The 15,272-nt window shown below is 32.6% G+C and overlaps 1 long non-coding RNA gene across 1 annotated transcript; it reads left to right on the top strand.

Moving 5' to 3' along the window:
• Positions 1-1,489: 1,489 nt before the first annotated feature.
• LOC127726244 (uncharacterized) lies at positions 1,490-4,013 on the top strand. Its single transcript, XR_007993418.1, has 2 exons — positions 1,490-1,556; positions 2,717-4,013. It is a non-coding gene; the product is annotated as an uncharacterized LOC127726244 (long non-coding RNA).
• The last annotated feature ends 11,259 nt before the right edge of the window (positions 4,014-15,272 follow it).

Below are 15,272 nucleotides of genomic sequence, written 5' to 3'. Positions count from 1 at the left end.
GAAACAAAATGAATTAAAAAATCATAAATATAGATACAAAAGAGAAGCAAAAGAAACTAAAGGGACATTCAAACTCAAAAGTCGAAAATAAACTGACAACGCCATGGCAAAAAAAGAAAAAGTCAAACAAACATACAAGTTATGTTGATAACAATTGAAATAATACAGACAAAAAATAAAGACGTATAGCAAAAATGAAATACGAAAGACATAAATGGCGGCAGAATAACTCAATCATGGACGACCTCGCCGACAATGAACATCTAAACAAACCAAATGTTGGGTTTAATTAACAAACTGTCTGAACCCAATGCGACAATCGGCTTCCTTACGGGATATACTCTGACGTGTAAAGATTGGTGAGAAATATCGATACCTGTATACACATTTGTATCATACCTTGTTGTATTTGTATGCGGCGGCCAAATAAGTGTTACCATTGTATCTAGTTATTGTGACGTAAATCTTTAGACATATTCGCAAATACCCTGAACATAAAATGTTCTCCCTATACTTCGGAAACTCTACTCCTAATAACACAATACACTAATTTCTATGAAAAATAAAAAATAAATAAATTAAAAAAAATGTTTTAAGATATATAGTAATCCTCAACATGGCAGAAAAGGGCAAGATATCTTACGGAATACATTTATTGCTTTTTATGATGATGTACCTCATGGAAAAAACATGCTAAAAAGAGTTATAATGTTAGTTTTAAATGGAAACTAGTGTTGCAAAATGGAAACAGGTGTTGCAAAAATCATATTTTGATTGATTGGTTTCCAAGAAGGTACTATGCATTTTGAATTACTGTCGATAACAAACTAAATGTATATAGCCATAGCATTTGGTATACTATGAACAGATGTAAGATAACACATTATTAAATGCAGAAAGTTAATTTATCGAAAAGCAACAATATATTTTATACAGATAGGTACCAAAAGTAAGCATGTAATAGTATATCATTGCACTAGTGCAAAACAAAGCTTTAGATTAGCTTAGCAATACAATAAAAGTGTTATTACATGAATATTGGTGAATATAACACCACATTGAATAATTTTCGCACCCGACAACTCGTACAATATAAATATCTACTCGTGAACTTATTCGTAATATCTATGCACTTAACCACCATATGTTTGTATTGTTTCTCATTGATAAAATTGACGATGCATTTGTTATCACGATCTGCTTCACCAATTTCTTTGTTTTATATTTTTTGTGTGTTTGTTGTTTTAAGTAATACATTTCCTGTCATTTCTAACTAATATCCACATCTATGTCAAGCATTCTACTGAAATACTTAACCAAATCTGCAAATATGTTTTTTTTATTTTGGTTTTTTTTCTGCAAAATAATTTGCAGACATGTTTGCTGTTATTTTATGTACAGGAGGATATGATTATAACAATCAACATTTATTCATATTACTACTCGAAGGACTAAATTGTGAAAATATGTTACAGAAGGTTTGGAAAGAACTAAATCAACGGAAACAACACAGAATACAAGACAAGCAAATAGTGCTTCAACAACTGACACAAATGGTAACTTAGATTTACATATATTATAAAATGCATTACAAAAGCTATCTTGACCGTGTGTTTTTCATTGTTGATTGTATTTATACAAAATAAGAAAATCTGGTACGATTGCCAATAAGATCACTACAGAAAAAGTTCAAATGAAGTGAATGTAAGCAATTATAGGCAACCGTACGGCCTCGACAATGGGACGAAGCCATACCGTAATAGTGAGCTATACAAGACCAGGATATGAAAAATATGAAACAATATAATAGAGACAACGAACGGCCTAATTTATAACAAAACAATTTACGAAAAATAAATATGACATACATGAACCAATGACACATACTGAACTACAGGCTCTTGACCTGGGACAGGCACATATTAAATGTGGCGTTTGTTTGTTTGTTTTATGTGAGGGAGTTTCACTGTACAGTACACGTTTTTATATGATAAATAACAACAGATTCAAGTAGTTTCAGGCATGCTACACACAGAAAAAGTCAATTATTAGTAAAATAAAACGGTACTGAAAGTAAGATTGATTATATGTGATGCTACCAAAACACTCTTTGGTGGACATCCGTTTATGAAGAGTGCTATTTCCGAAACATGGTGTAGATGCGTTTGAAAAGCACTTTCCTAAATTGAAACAACCCCCAGTGTCATTAAATGACATTTTAGAATACACTATCGAATATTTAGTTTGGTAAATGTACATTTTCTATTTTGTTTATTATACCAAACCTAGTTTTAACAAGTACATTCAATTAGGTGTTTTTACGCATGACGACGTTATCAGTGGTAACATTTTTTTGCTGCATTTTGCGTGCGTAAACGTTTCTTTTTGCTAATAGTGTCATGTCAGAAGGCTCTCATCCTCCTTATTATGATGGCATATTGAGCCTTACTTCAATCTTTAAACTGAATGATTCTTGTATGTTTTTAAATAAAGTATTCGTAATCTTTCTTAGCTGTATCATTCTTTTACTTTTTCTTTTTAGAAAATTTGGCTAGACCTAGATTATCAATATAACACAGTATTAAAAGTTTAAAATATTGTTTTTATCGGTATTAACATTGATTGTGTTTAAAAAAACAACTAAATATATATTGCTACATGTACAGTTATACCAACGTTTACTTAATTTCATGCACATTGCTATCTTCCATTATAGATGGAATATTCTTAACTATATATTCAATGGGTGCAGGAGGTATTGCAATAATTATGGCTTTAGCATCGTGTTGTTTAAAATACAAACGAAAAGCTGCAAACTTTCCCAATTCGAGATTCCCAAGAATACACAATAATAAAGCAGCTGTCGAACGAGAAAATATTAGACGGAACAATGAGAATGCCAATGATTTAGTTGATGAGAATACTATGATTGATAATCGTACGTTGATACGCATTGTGACCAGCACTGAACATGTAAATCAAGCCGGAATGAGATACTCTGCAACCGTCGACAAAGATTGGATTAGCGGTTCATTTTCATTTTCTGACGAAGATGTATCCGAGCCTGCTAATGAAGGCTTTTCAAACTCGTATCTTTCAATGACAGAGGTCGATATACATCCCACATTACCGAATGAGACAACACAAAACTTTGAAAATATATCTTCTGGAAATTCAGGGCCAATCATAAATTCTGCTGTTCAAATATACGGCAATGCCAATCCGTATCAACAAGTTATACCCTTCGGCGACTTCGATGAAGCAGTAACAAAACACAAGAACATTGAACAAAGCATGTCTGACTTCCAGAAAGGAAACGATGGTTCTCATTTTGAAGATACAGAACAAATTTCATTTTGCTGAAGATATATATACCGATGAAAAGTAAAATGAGAAGATGTCAAGAATCATGAAGTTCCGTGGTTGAAGATTGCTATATGAAAACTATACGATTAGTACCTTATCTTCTATAAGCAGTATTACTGACTAAAACAATACCATATCTTGCAGAGCCATCTAGTTTATTTATAGATGAGAAATGTTGCTTCTTCTCCTCCTGTTCGATCGATCGGTGTGTACATGTGTCATTGCAGAAAATACGTTTCAGGCTATTATATAGTTTTAAATGCATTGGAACTTTATTGTATGCTTTATTTATACTTTAATTTGTGTTATTTTGTCTGTTTTTGTACAATTGTATTGCTACCTTGTGGTGCAAATCTGCTTTACATAATGGTGAGACACATGTTTTTGTCTACAAATGTATGTTGGTTTTATGTTGGTGTATTCATTACATCAAAAATACAAAATTCCTGAACATATCGAGCTAGAAAAAATGCTTTATGTCTATTTCACTAGAACTGGTATGGATGAACAGTTGTACCATAGAATAGCTTTTGATGTTTTACCTTAGACCAGATTCTATCTAAACACCTTTTGATATATCTATTTATTTTTAGTTTTTGTTTTTGATTTTTTGCATGTATGACCGTATTTGTAAATACATTTTTTTTTGTAATATATATTTTTATTTTCATATCATTCTAAAGTCTCATCTACAAATAAAGATGTAAAAAAAAAAAACTTTTGCAATAACTCATAAATATATGGAAAACCATAATTGTTACCATAGAATACTAAGTCAATAATATAGTCAAGAATACATCTTTAAGCCATATTTCCTTTAATAGTATTATCAATATTTGACCATTTTTCTATTATTTTTATTGCTTTATTAGTCGAGCACAAACTCATAGAAACCATGTCGATATGTAAATATAGGTTGTGGGTACATTTTTAAAAAGGTTAAAGTAAATGTATGGACAAGAGCTACGGTTGTTGATGCATCTTGTGTAATTTTTCATTTGTTTCTTATTTCTAAATTCTTGTCAAGAACATTGTTAATCTAAAATGCGACTTGTACAACAACAAAAATTTCAAATCTAAATATCACGAGATCAAATCTACTTTTATCACGAATATCCAAGACTGACATATTGCCACTCAGAAGTTGCGTAATTAGTTAAGGTCAAGACTTATTCATTCGATGAAACATTTATGGAATTCTTCTTTCCAAAATCACGTAGAGCTAGTGTACGACTATAGCTATTTAACTTGTACGTCATTTTGGGAGTTCTTTTTTTATTTATATTGCATTATGATTAAAAAAATGATAACACTTGTGAATTATCGAGACAGTTGATTGTACATATCGTCCTTGTCGGTCAATTATAAATGATGTTTCAAAGTGAAGCTATAAAACTCTATTTTAAGTTTCCAAGAGCATTCATTTATTTGTTAACACATATAGTTCCTGACGTTGCCTCATGTTTATGTATCCATGACATTTAAAAGAGGGACATTTAAACTCATACATCGAAAATAATTTGACAACGCCATAGCTAAAAAAGAAAAAAGACAAACAGACAAACAATAGTACACAAAACACAACATAGAAAACTAAAGACTAAGCAACAAGAACCCCATCAAAAACTGGGGGTGATCTCAGGTGTTCCGGAAGGGTTAGCAGATCCTGCTCCACTTGTGGCACCCGTCGTGGTGCTCATGTTAGTACAAAACCGATAACAAAGTCTAATTCGGTAGGTCACATTCGTGAAAAGGGGACAGGATTGTAGTTACGACATTAGGAACATATCCGCTATCATCTATGAAACGGATATTCCATAATGGTCAACCAACTCGTGATGGCGTCCGTAAAATTTAAGGAGGGATAATTTCAACTTCACCATTTGGAACTCTTGGTTTAATAGCTTTCTTGTGAGCAGCAATCCTCTATCAATGAAATCATGATAGGAAACACAAGCAAGGGAATATCGGATCAGTTGGGAAATATATATTCCGTAGGCAGGCGCTGTTGGAATGTTGCTACATAAAAATGGAAAGTTCACAATTAGGAAGCTGAAATCATCTCTTTTGTCGTAAAGATTTGTTTTCAACCGACCCTCATTGAACAATTTCGAGATGCTTATATTTTGTCGTTCCAGTGAAGGTAAATCAAGAAAAACGCTATGGATTCACGAAGTTTATAATTTATAAAGTGTTGTTTGTTTGACTGTATATAATTTCATTTTTTTTCTTTTTTGGAATCTTATTCAATAATTGTTTTTATATATTTATTTAAAATTAGTTGTTATGCATTTGTTTTTTTTTATGTTATAGCATTTTATCACTATTTTCTAAGGTGCCCTTGTTCTATTTATTTTCTATATACTATAGTTTGGAATTGGTCATCTTTTTGTCGTTGTTTGTTTTATTATTGTCAAATTTAACGGACTTTTACGTTTTGGTATTTTCTTCCATTTTTTCAAGCATTGGACAGTAATGTTTTAGATTGAAGGCAACAGTAAGTTACCAATATTTGTTATAAAAATCCATCAACAAAAGAGAGGCGATAGATATCACAAGAATATTCTAATTCCCATAAAAACAAACTGAAAATCCCATGGCGATAGACGAAAAACGAACAAATAACAGTATACAAAAACACAACATAGAAAATGTCAGACAAAGCAACACGAACCCCATAAAACCCCGGTTTTTTATTAGGTGCTCCACATAAGGCACCAGTCATGTTACTCATGTCAGTACCATAACGGTAAATTTCTAATTCAGTATGTCACATTCGAGTAGAAGAAGACGGGGTTTTGGCGACGAAAATTGGAACATATATGTCGTCATCTTTGCAACAGATATGATACTGTCAACATACTCATGATGGTGTCCGTATTTTCGAAGGGATGATTTCAACTTCACCACTCAAAACTCTTGGTTTAATATCTTCCTTGTAAGCAGCAACATATATCATGGAAATATTTATAGGAAATGCAAGGCCTGAAATATCGTATCAACTTCGAGTATATATATTCCATATGCAGGCGCTGCTTGCATGTTGCTACATAGAAATGGAAAGGTCAAACTTGGGAATCTGAGTTAATCACTTTTGTTTTATCGTTTTGTTCTAAACCAACCCTCATTGTAAGTCAATATTTGAACAGGCTTATCTTTCGTATCCTTTATTTCAAGTTCGATGGGAAAGATGCGTTAAAAAAAGTAACCAAAAATTATTTCAGTGGTGAGAGGACCGCATATATATAGCGGAACGTGATGTAAAAGGATAATGCTAGATAGAAATCGGGGTAAAAATATTTTAAAACATTTGGAATTGCATGAAATCAAACCTAAGAGACACAGGGTGCAAAGATAAGGTAAACGTCTCCTACTATGCATGCATCACCCGTTATGGAAATCCAAATTCATTTAAGATGTCGCAATCAGGAATAGGGCACAATCAGTTTACAGATCAACCGACTATTATCGTATTTTGCGATCTTAAATCAGTGACACCTAGCGCTAGTGAGTTGAGACACAGACACATTGTATCGATCAATTCATAATGGCGTTATAAGAACTCATCAAAGATACTTACGTATACAGTGTAGAATAACAGTCATACAAAAAAAAGTAAAAAATATTTGGCAAGTGCTTTAATTATTTGATCGGCACGACACTCGATAAAACAATCAATTATAGCACAATATTGCACAAACTACTTACATTTACTGAAAGCTAGTTCAAAGCCATTTACAATTGATAAATAAGTCATAATTTAGAAAGACCGAAATATAAATTAGTACACATCCAACGGATTCAGTATGAAAACTCAACATTATATATACCAGTTTTATAGTTTATCACGCCAGACAAAAGTTCATCTAAATTAAACATCATGTCATGAAGACATTAACAGTAGATAGATATAGGAAGATGTGGCATGAGTGCCAATGAGACAACTCTCCAGTAAGGGCTGATAAACAAAAAAACCGAGTGCAATACATATAAGTAAACGTTACCTCAAAGAACAAATAAGTTTTAATGGATCATAACTAGGCATAAGGTCTCTATAAACAATTGTGTTATTAAGTGTGTACAAGTACAACCACCAATGCAAAACAAAATTTTGAATCTATCAATTATTTAGTTATAATGGTCTTGAATAATTCATGGTAACGAAATTTCTGAAAAGTTATTTACCAGATATACATCAATTACTATACCTGACATTTAAAGAGTTACTGCAGACATGGGCACATGGAACGGGCTATGAAATAATTTACACCATAAGAAGCCGTTATTTGTTGTACCGACCCACTAACTGTGAAACTACGTTACGTTTGTACTAAGGTTTCTACAGGTATACCGCATGTGGAACGGAAATAACAAAATCTAGCATAAAACAGATATTGTAGGTTTTTTTTAGAATGATTTAAAGTAAAAACCAACAGTTGAATCTTGGCATTATGACTTGAGAATGTTTGGTAAAAGAGAGGCGAAAGATACCAAAGGGACAGACAAACAACATTATACAAAACACAACATAGAAAACACGAACCCCACCAAAAAATGGGGGTAATCCCAGGTGCTCCGGAAGGGTAAGCAGGTGAAGCTCTACATGTGGCACTCGTCGTTTTGATCATGTTAGTTCATAACCCGGTGATAAGTATAATCGGGGAAAGGGGGAAAGAATTGAAGCTAAGACAATTTGATCATATCCGTTGTCAACCGACCCTTATTGTTTATTTCTAGATGTTAGTTACTTAACCGTAACTGTGTATCCTTTATTTCAGGTTCGATGGGAAAGATACGTTCAACATATGTTATCTACAATGAACGTTGCAAATATGTATAACTACAATAACCATGTAATCAATCAAGAAATCAAACATCATGTCAATTTCAGAGAAATTATTGTTTGAATCAGAATATTTTGTTTAAAATTTAAATCATCAATATAAGGCTAATTCATTTCAATAAATTTGAGTTTTTGGATAAATATGTTATTATATATTACATACAATTTTGTTATGCCATACGTTTGAATAATTAGGTAAACCAGGTTTAAACTATGCAGTTTTTGTTGTAGAAGACTTTGCTATTCCTTGTGCAGAGCAAATCTGAGAAAACATTTGTTGTTCTGGTATGTGACCGAGTACAACTAGTTCAATAATATAAGCCCAAGCTTTACAGCAGAAATACCAAAGACTACCCCAACAACGTGTATAATGTTTGATCTACGGAGTGGTAAGTCGGTCAGCATTGTTGATTCATGTGAACGCTGGTTTCTCTCGGTATTAGCTAGCTACATAACCAGGTTTAATTTTCATCAGGCAATGTCTGTTCCAAGTTAGGAATATGACAATTTTTGTTCACACGTTCAGTTGGCTAATGAGTTTGAGTTTGTCAATTTTTATATACATTTCCTTTTTTTAAATGACTATAGCCTTTATTGGGAATACAATGCAAGAAGACTCGTGGTCAGCGATTATAAATCAGTTTGCCTGTGAGGAAATAAGAAAATATATTTCCGTTAGAACTATAAATACTAGTGCAGTTGACGTCCTGACCTGGACTTAGAAATACAAATCAATGACATAGAAGTCGGATCCGAGTACATACATATGTGTGATATCTTTCAATCTAATGTCTAATCATGCATTAAAATACAAATCTGTGATACCGTAAGACCTCTTGAAATATGTACATTTTCTGAAAAAATATAAACACGTTTTGCTAATTAAAGAAGATAAACTGTTTATCAAAAACATGCATTGCTCGTGATTTCCGATCAAACATCAATGTAAGTGTAAAAAATATTTACCCTTGTCAATACGTATGGGCGGAACTTATCTATAATATAACACAATCCACATTCCAATATAGAAAGTAAAACTACAAGACAAAACGTCCATCACCTTACAAATGAAAACAAAATGCACACAAAACAAATATTTAAAAATATGATATCCATGCATATGGGTCACTAGAAAAAAGCTTATAAAGAAAAATGCATGGATTTTTTAATGAGTGGTTCTATCCTTTATGTTCCTAGAAATAGCATTTTACTAAATACAAATAACATTGTTCCAAATTTTTCCGATTGGGTTCCATTGTTATATCCTCCAGAACTAGAAATTAAAGAAACAACAGACACGGCTTCCTCTGCCTCATTTTTAGACTTAAACCTCGAATTTTCCAGAAGCAGTCAACTCAATACCAGATTCTATGACAAATGAGACGATATTAATTTTGAAATTATCAATTTCCCAAAACTTAGTAGCAATATACCAACTGCACCTGCATATCGGATAAACATTTCACAACTAATTCGGTATTCAAGAGCTTGCAGCTGCTACTCAGACTTTTTAAAACGTCACCAGTGGCTGATCAGAAAATTGATGAACCAGGGTTTTGTCGAAGACCATCTCGTCCTTTTTCTAAAAAAGTTCATCGGATGATACCAAGACCTTGTTGATCGATAGTCCGTATCAACTTCACAAATAATACACGATGGTCTCAGAGTATAGAGTTTAGGTACTGGCGTTGTTTATCATATTAATTACGTGTTATAGTGTTCTTCTATTTGTCTTAGTAAATTATTACTTTTATTTTTTAGTCTATTTTTGGTAATATCCATTTGACGTGGCTTGGTGCTTATACATCCCGTCATTGTGTTATTGTGCTATTGTAAATTTTTGTATTCCTGTCCTTCTTTTTGCTGATGTACTTTGTGTATATACCTTGTCTTTTTCGTTGTTGACATATTTGTTTGTTTTTAAAGTGATTAAGATTATAGCACAATGTTGCCTGTTGTATCCCTATTTTTGACATTTTTACTTATTATGTCTGTTTGTTTTGTTCACCCATTTTTGTCAATATAATGAAATTGTATGTGACTGTCATACAAGTGAGAGGTTTAGTAAGCTATAAAACCAGGTTTGATCAACCATTTTTTACATTATGAAATGCCTGTAGCAAGTCAGGTATATGACAATTGTTATCCATTCGTTTGATGTGTTTGATCTTTTGATTTTGCCATTTGATTAGGGACTTTTCGTTTTGAATTTTTCTTGGAGTTCGGTATTTTTTTAAAATTTTTTTTTACTTTTTACTTCCTGATCAGGTGCTGTTGTTTTTTTTTTTTTTTTTTTTTTGTTTTTTTTTCGTTTTCTTAAACAGCTTCATTTACAGAATACTTGAAAACCATTTTCAAGTTGTTTTTATTTCAGATGTTCTGTTTCGACCATAATTATGTCTGTTTGTTTAAATGTTATTTTCCATCAATGCAATCCAAGAATCCATTTTGATTTACTTTAACAACAATTTCAAGCACAGTTTTACTTTCCTTTCCCCTCCAGTGTTTTCCTAAAATACTATATCATTTTTGTAAAGTATGTTTCTTTAAACGTACAATACTTATAATCGCCTGACTTACTACGAATAAATATTTTTAAACTTTCGTTAATCTTTAACCTATTTACATACATATAGCAGGATTAATCGTAATGTCAAATACAGTTGATGATTTGTTATCAAAGGAGAAAACTGAACCCAAAATGAATATTTTTATATATTTAACGAATTGATATATCTCAGTTTGTGTAATAGAACATGAAAGAACGAAATATCAGATGTGAATTGATCAATGAGAATTAAAACATTTCATACTAACCGTTTATCTGTATTTAATTTCAGGCGTACTGAAAAACATAGTAAAATGGACAACTGATAAACACAAGTGTTCTGATTAACTAGCGTCTATCTCAGTGAGACGTGAGAAGAAATGTTACGATCTTGACCTTTATAAAACTTTGTTAACATGTTGATGAACTTTTAATAATAAAGTTCTCAGCATCCGCTATTCTATAATGTTATATTATCTACATAATTAATCAGTAAGTGCAAATATCAAGAAAATCGGTAACTTTCACTGCTGGTGGACGTTTCGTCCCCGAGGGTATCACCAGCCCAGTAGTCAGCACTTCGGTGTTGACATGAATATCAATTATGTGGTCATTTAAAAACTTCCTGTTTACAAAAATATGAATTTTTCGAAATACTAAGGATATTCTTATTCCAGGCATAGATTACCTTAGATGTATTTGGCACAACGTTTTGAAATTTTGGGTCCTCAATGCTCTTCAACTTTGTACTTGTTTGGCTTAATAACTATTTTGATCTGAGCGTCACTAATGAGTCTTATGTAGACGAAACGCGCGTCTGGCGAATTAAATTATAATCCTGGTACCTTTGATAACTATTCATTCCGAATTACTTTATCTCACATGTTTGATTTTCGTCTCATTCAATGAAAATGTTACGTCATTGATTATGGTTATTAACAATTTATATATGTTTTGCCATTACTTTTACACATAACCAAGTTAGACAATCAGGACAATGATACCTCAATATTTATCTTATTTTTACATAATATGGGGATTATTATGCCCCAACACTATCGAAATATACTTTAAACCAATATTAGGTACTAACAATGGGGATAATTATGCCTCTGAAACACTCATTAAAAAACGACATGATGTTGTCGTTGACAAAAAAAAGAAGATAAACTGACATGTGTAAATTATCGGAATATATTCATGTTCGGGATTTATTATTCCCCAACACTCTAACGCACTAACAATAATTAATCAAGATGCAAGCATATGCAAATGTGTATGCCTAGGTACATTATGTACATGTAAACACTAAATCGCCACTCGACTAATGCTTGTGAAGCTTGTTTTCCCTTTGACAAAGATGTTCTGATATATCAATTATCACATTGTGAACTCTAACGTCCGAGTGTCTGAATAAGGTGATCTTCAGTTTTGTAAACCTTCTGTGCAACTAGCCCTAATGCGAAAGCTATGACCATTATTCAAATCTGAATTGTATACAAGTACTAAAAGTATCTTTTTAAAGCTTTTCTATTCTCCCTCACAGAAAAAGCGTCTTGTTTGTTACTCTTTTTAAATTTTCTATAAAGAAATTCCACGTAACGTTCCAGAGATAAGACAGGACAAAGCGAAGCTCTCGAAGCAAATAAATCAATATCAGCACCTTCGAGAAATGGGTCTGTTTTGGAAGCTTTCAAATGAAAGGTCACTTTATCCATTTGAAAACGGATGTTTTCGATACACACATTGCATTCTGAATCAAAAGAATTTAATACTGTAAATTTACCATACAAACTATGCAGTGACACATGCTGCTTCCAAAAGAATGTCTATATACGGCGTGTAATAGCCTTTCCTCAAAAACTGACAAATATCATTTAGTATCGTGGAAGTTATTGTCAGTCTAGGTTTTGTTGATTTTTTTCTCATTTTCTTTATTCCTCTATATCAGGTATCGAGTCGATAAAGTTTATCAGAACCATCGCTAAATATTGAAGGCTTCCCAAGCTCTAAATATTTATATCGTATTCCACACATATTTCTTTAAATGGTATAACATTTAAAATGCAAGTTTTTGAAACAATATGTAGTGAAATAAATTAATGATTCATCAGTTAACGGAGGCATATCTGAATTTCTCCAAATCACCCCAGTCATTCGTTAGAAGGTGGCATAAGCAGAATACCTACACTCATACTGTGTACGTGTTCTGGGTGTTATTGAAGTTTCAAGTAAAAAGTTAAATCACAAAAATACTGAACTCCGAGGAAAATTCAAAACGGAAAGTCCCTAATCAAATGTCAAAATCAAAAGCACAAACACACCAAACGAATGGACAACAACTGTCATATTCCTGACTTGGTACAGGCATTTACTTATGTAGAAAATGGTAGATTGAACCTGGTTTTATAGCGCTAAACCTCTCACTTGTATGACAGTCGCATCAAATTCCATTATATTGACAACGATGCGTGAATAAAACAAACAGACATAATAGGTAAAAATGTCAAAATAGGGGTACAGCAGTCAACACCGTGTCACAACCTTAATCACAACAAAAACAAATAAATATTTAACAAAGAAGCACATTTTTAACACCAGGGCTTTGCTTACTTGAAAATGTGAAATTGTTTTAATTGCAGCTAACCAAGTGAGTCTACGCATTAGTTTCATAATATCTTGCACCTTTGATCGCCCTTTGTTTTTCTTAGATAATGGTATATTCAACCTATTAAAAATTAAGGTGATAATTGCCGTAGTTCTGTCTCCTGAAGGGTCAGTTACTTGAATAGTTAAACAATCATCAATTAGATGTAGTATGACTGGAATATTGTAATTGTTCTTGGCTATCCAAAAAATTGCGACCATAAAATTGTCAAAAATTTTAGGTGACGATCGTGAGCGACAACAAAGACGCACATTATAGTAATATAAATTTCTCCTTTTGGTACAGTGTACATGATGCTGCTCCCTTTTGATCCCTAATTGTTAAAATGCATCGGCCATGCCAGCCTTATTTGATATTGAAAATCGTCCGAATTCTTTAATTGCGTTGATAGCATATGCCAGCGAGCATATATCTTTATCGATTAAATCATTAATACTTGAATGATCTTGACTTTCATGTGGAGACGACAAATCAACAATTAGCCTCTTTTCCCCCAAATTTTTGCCTTCCACTTACCCTATTTGGTTCACACGATACCTATCAAAAGAGAGCTTTTGAAATGGTCCCATGAGATAACCTTTATCAACCTCTTGTTTAATTATACTATCAACGATGCCAGGATTTCGGAAAGCTGACTGTAGATTTTTAAATTCAACTGTTGGTAATTTTGTTTTCGACACTGTCCTATCAAAACCCGTCTAAAAAATATTTTACAAATTTGACAAATCTGGATGTTTTGTTAATTCTTCCTTAAGGTTATTTACGTTGATGTGAGATAATGGAAACTACGAGTCACCTAGCTGTTTTGACTTTCAGCTTATCAGCAGTTTTGTCTTGATTACTGGTATCCTAGTTATTATTAGCACATGACTTAAAGCCATGACCTCTACTTTTACACTTAAGACACCCATGCGTAAATTTACAATCTTTCACTTTGCATGTTCCATAATTGAAGTTATTGCAAAGACCATAACCCTCTACTTGAACTATGCTCCTCCCATACCTATCTTTTGTTTTATCTACAACGCGAGCGTTCGTCGTGTTTTGTTGGGCGTATTAAGGAGTTTCTTGGTATACTTGTTTTTGACAGAACTTTTATGTGTGGTCATAATCTCAACAGAGTTCGCATTCTCTACTTTGCAAACCATTCATTAAAAAATGCAAAAGACGATCGTCTACCTTTCCCCCAATTAATGGCGATGTTATTTTTTATATATAGCTCGCCTTTTACGAATTAACGTATTTAATTCACGAAAAGCGTAGCTTTGAGTGGATTGAATATTTTAATGAGTAAGGCGTGGCTATATATGATTTGTAAAATTAATGGCCGATGACACATGCAGGGAGTTAAACTTAACTGTACTTTTCATGAATTAAGTATGTCAATCAAATAGTGGCGCTTTCTATGACAAAATGTTTCTAATTTTCAAACAATGAACTCATGGATCGGACTTTTTAGTAGGATTTGATTTAATGATAGATTGAAATGTAAACGAATTGTTGCCATGATACTTTCATCATGGTCTAAACCCCCTCCCTGGGCGAAACTTCTTGAGGGGATTGATGCAAATATTGTTAGACGTAAACCATGCTGCCTGCTTTCAAAACCAATAGGACTTGTAGTTTTAGAAGAGTTAAAGATGAAAACTTTTTAAAACATATTGTGAAGGTATTCTGCCTTTCCAAACACCATGAAAATGATCGATTAATAGAGGGACTTTTGGTTGTGTAAGTCAGATCCAGAAATAAATATTTTAAGCATGCTTAAATCAAGGAAATATTACTTTAAACATTGGAGGAAATGAAACGACTAAAAATCCAGTGACAATCTTTTGGAATATTAAGTT

The sequence above is a fragment of the Mytilus californianus genome, unplaced genomic scaffold (assembly GCF_021869535.1).
Source record: "Mytilus californianus isolate M0D057914Y unplaced genomic scaffold, xbMytCali1.0.p SCAF_17, whole genome shotgun sequence".
NCBI lineage: Eukaryota > Metazoa > Mollusca > Bivalvia > Mytilida > Mytilidae > Mytilus > Mytilus californianus.
Note: the sequence above shows the minus strand (reverse complement) of the source record. Positions and strands in the feature narration are given on the sequence as shown.